A 4,597-nucleotide genomic window follows, 5' to 3' on the forward strand; every position below is an offset into this window, starting at 1 on the left:
CAGGCTGAAATATTCAAGAATGGTGGCAACTACCACAACAAGCATCCCCACTGGGAAATTCCCCCATGGTGGCTGCTTGTGATGTGCAAATCAGGTCACTGTAGGGTGATAGTAACAACAACCCAGAGAATGGGTTGTCATTGAATTGTGGGTTGTTCTTGAAATATGGATTTTCGTTATGTCTTAACCTGGCACTATGTTTTAACTATGGGTTGTTAACCACAAACAACCCAGGAAGCAAACTCATGGTTTATTGTTGGATTGTGGACTTTCGATTGTTCATGGTTAAGAACCTCTAGTTAAACCATAGTGGAGAGTTTGCACGCAACAACAACCCATGATTCAACAACTGATATTCAACTTGTATTTTGGGTTGTCATTATATAAGAACTGTGCCGGATTGTGGCACAAGCCAAGCCAGCCATAGCTTAGGGCATCATATTATGAGAGGCATCTAAATATGTTGTAGTTAATGAGAAGACATATTATAATTGAAATAGCTTTGTCTTAAGTATGTTGGAAAGTCTAGTATGACTTACAGCAGAATGGCCTTATATAGAGAAAGCACGGCAACACATCATTCAGTATTGGAGGCAATAAATGTAGGGTAGAGCCAGTTTAAAAGAAGTTCCAATCAACTTTATTAATGCTTTTACATACATGTTCAGAGAAAGCTATCTAAGACTGTTAAATCACAAGCACCCTCTAACGCTAGGTGTGTGAGTGCAAGTAAGCAAAGGCATGAGATATTGGATCTTTGCTTCCTCTCTGGAGAGACCACATGATACTTGTTGCAGAGAAAGGAAGAGGAAGAGGAAGAGGAGGGAGCAGGAAATGAGAATTGACCAAGCTACATGACATTCTCTGTAACACCCTAGTGTCTGGAAGAATGCAGAGTTATTCCTATTATCCCACAAAATATTTTTTTATATAAAAACCACCATTAAAATTCTGAATTGTGACTTCTCCTATCCAAATACACACTGAATCCAATCATTTAATAAAGCAATGCAATTTTTATATAGTAGAGCGGCTTAATATCAATTTCTGACCAAACCATGCACATTGTGATACAAGTGTGAAGTTTGGTATGGTGGAATTTATTACCATGTAGATTAAAATTAGATATAGGGGCAGCTCAGGAAATCATCGTAACAGCTGTCATCTTGGAAAATGGCACCCAAAATTCAGTTTTGTCACAATAACGCTGTTATTTTTTATCTCACAGAAATACCCCCTCCCACGCTCGGCTTGCCTGGACGGGGGTGGCCAGTTGTGGGTGGGGGCGAGAGAGATCAGACATGGAGGCTCACCACTGGTGGCCTCCATATGGTGCCACTGAGGAGGGAGGAGACTATGAGGCGTTTTAAGCCTTGCTCACTCCTTCCCGGTTCCTCTTTCACTTCGCGGCTCCCTCCCTCCCCTCCTTGTAGACAGTATGGGCTTGCTGGTTGCCCTTTTGGGGGGCCAAGTAGGAATTTTTTGCTCATAACCTAACTTGATTATGATTTTTTTTCGCCTACTTCATTCTGTAAGGCAGCAGTGTGCATGGTTTTAATGCTAAGCTGCTCTACTAATAAGGAGAAAACTATATATACACACTCAAACAGAGACGAATAAAGAAGGAAAATACCCTCAAAATTGAGCCCAGAAAGCTGAAAAAGGCTACTCTCTTGGCACAACTTAAAAGCCAAAATGACCAAACAAAATAACTCACTCAGTTCTAGGTTGTCAATGAAGGGTTAGATGCTTCAGGCAATATCCCCAAAATGGTGCAGCACTAGTGGCACATTGTCACAAGTGCTCCTATGGTTTATTTACATCTGGTTTGAAAAAGATCTGGGAGTTATGGAGTTTCTAAAAAAACCTTGTCGGATAGAGATAGACTAGCGCATCCACAGCTGGAGGGGGGAAATGACTGTGTCCCATTTTCTCCAGCTGTGCCCAGCAGAGGAGAAAGGGAAAAAAGGCAGGAAGGGGGGAAGAGAAGGAGGGAAAAAGACAGAAGAGAAACATGGAAAGGGAAGGGAAGAAAAGAGAAAGAAAGTGATGACAGGGGTCTTCTGTTGGCTGTCACAGTCTTAGTTATAGGGCTGACCACAAGGCTCAGTAATAACGAAGGCAAATGTTCCAACAGACAGGCTTCTGTTTGAGGGAGTTCAAGCAAAGCAGGACCAGGCAAACAGGCAAAGCGTCCTAGCACAGGCAGTCAGTCCAGTATGCAGCTTCTGGTGTGCGGGGAGATGCAGGGATGATAGCCATACCTGATCTCCCACCGCCAATGTTGGGTCAGGTTGATATTGTTTAACTGCGTTTATATGCTTCTTTGGCCCAATCCAGTCGCTCCCATAAGACCTGATGTAGAGTTTCTGAATTACTTGATCTGTGTTTAGAACTAACGATGGTGGAGAGATCGAAGGGAAGTGTCATGGGTGGTACCCATAATGTACAAAGATGGTGTTTGGTGGGTAGAGGAATGCTGGGACTTGTATGCAAACTCCGCTAAGGGCAGCAATTCTGCCCCATTGTCCTGTGAAAGTTGACATGGCACCGGAGGTACTGTTCAAGGGTAGTGTTGGTACTCTCCGTTTGCTCATCTGTTTGGAGATGATGGGCCAAAGAGAGGTGGAGTTGTACGTCCAATTATTCTAACAGGGTTTGCCAGAAATGAGCCAGAAGCTGGGTGCTGTGGTCTGAGACTATGGATTCTGGTAAACCATGTAGGCAGAAAAGGTTCTAAATGGGCTCCTTTCAACCCAAACTTTTCCAGCTGCCCATTTTCAGTTTGGAGAAAGATGGTGAGATTCCACAGAATAAGCAGAGGTTTGAAGAGGCTGCGTCTTTGATGTAGGAGTAGTCGTTGAAGCCACGCTCACGATGAGGCTGCTCTGAAGACATTACGGCCCACTGAAGCTGGCTTTGGGGGCATTGCCTTTGTGGACTTCCTCTTCATCATGCAAAGGGATGTGAGCAATGGGGACCAAAGGGAGGAGCCTTGGCTAAAGAACGCTGTGGTCAGGAAAGACCAAATGATTGACATAATGATGGGAGCCGTCAACAACATCCAGGACTCCAGGCCAAAGCTGCAGATTGGGGCTCCGGTTCAGCAAGAGGTGCCTGTCCGGGACAGCAAGTCCTGCCTGCCGGGATATTACACACCAGCAGAACTGAAGCCCTTCATGGAATGTCCACCTCAAGACCCCAATAGCCCAGGAGCTGATGGCAAACCTTTCAAGTGGACACCAGAGGAGACGAAAGCGAAAGAACATGGCTACGACAAGCACTGTTTCAATGCCTATGCCACTGACCGGATCTCTCTCCAAAGGGCCTTAAGACCAGACAGCTGGCCTCCAGAGTGTATCGACCAAAAATTCAAACGATGCCCTCCCCTCCCGACCACCAGCGTCGTCATCGTTTTCCATAACGAGGCCTGGTCAACTTTGCTTCGCACTGTGTGCAGTGTTCTGTATGCCTCCCCAGCTATATTGCTAAAAGAAATCATTCTTGTGGACGATGCCAGTACAGATGATTACTTGAAAGACGAGTTAGACAACTATGTGAAGCAATTGCAGATAGTGAAGGTCGTCCGGCAGCTGGAAAGGAAGGGTTTAATAACAGCCCGATTGCTCGGTGCCAGCGTTGCTACAGGAGATGTACTCACATTCCTGGATGCTCACTGTGAATGTTTCCATGGGTGGTTAGAGCCTCTCTTATCGCGAATTACTGAAGAGCCCACAGCTGTGGTCAGTCCAGATATCTTCACAATTGAACACCTTTGAGTTCTCCAAGCCAACTCAATATGGGAAGGTGCACAGTCGAGGGGACTTTGACTGGAGTCTGACTTTGGGATGGGAGTCCATCCCTCAACATGAGAGCAGAGGAGGAAAGATGAGACTTATCCTATCAAGACCCCCACATTTGCTGGTGGCCTCTTTGCCATCTCCATGTCCTATTTTGAACACATCGGCTCATACGACAACCAGATGGAGATCTGGGGAGGGGGAAATGTGGAGATGTCCTTTCAGGTTTGGCAGTGGAGGTCAGCTGGAGATCATTCCTTGCTCAGTCGTTGGCCACATGTTCCGTTCCAAAAGTCTCCACACCTTCCTGAAAGGGACTCAAGTGATCTCCAGGAACCAGGTGTACTTTGCAGAAGTCTGGATGGACGACTACAAGGAAATCTTCTACAGGAGAAACCAGCGGGCCTCGCAGATGGCTAGAGAGAAAACACACGGAGACCTTACTGAGCGTCTTGAGCTGAACGAGCGGTTACATTGCAAAAACTTCACCTGGTATGTACAAAGTGTTTATCCGGAGATCTTCATCCCAGACCTTACGCCAGCTTTCTTTGGAGCTATTAGAAATGAAGGTTCTAAATGAACTGAGCAGTTTCTCTTGCTGAGCAGTTTCTCTTCCTGTATTTTAGGCCACCAAAAGACCCTAGTAACTAAGTGGAGGGTCTTGAAAAGGCCGGAATGTCTTGCTGGTCAGCTGCATTGGCAAAGCTGATATACTTCTGCCTGGAGGCACCCTGATGGGGTATAAAGATGTTCCTGGTTGTAGAAGAGTCTGTTTTGGACTGAAAAAAGGGAATTTT

General features: G+C 45.7%; 1 pseudogene; it reads left to right on the top strand.

The window, feature by feature from the left end:
• The first annotated feature begins 2,877 nt into the window (after window positions 1-2,877).
• LOC134401069 (polypeptide N-acetylgalactosaminyltransferase 6-like) lies at window positions 2,878-4,380 on the top strand (annotated as a pseudogene).
• The last annotated feature ends 217 nt before the right edge of the window (window positions 4,381-4,597 follow it).

Source organism: Elgaria multicarinata, chromosome 7 (assembly GCF_023053635.1).
Source record: "Elgaria multicarinata webbii isolate HBS135686 ecotype San Diego chromosome 7, rElgMul1.1.pri, whole genome shotgun sequence".
Lineage (NCBI taxonomy): Eukaryota > Metazoa > Chordata > Lepidosauria > Squamata > Anguidae > Elgaria > Elgaria multicarinata.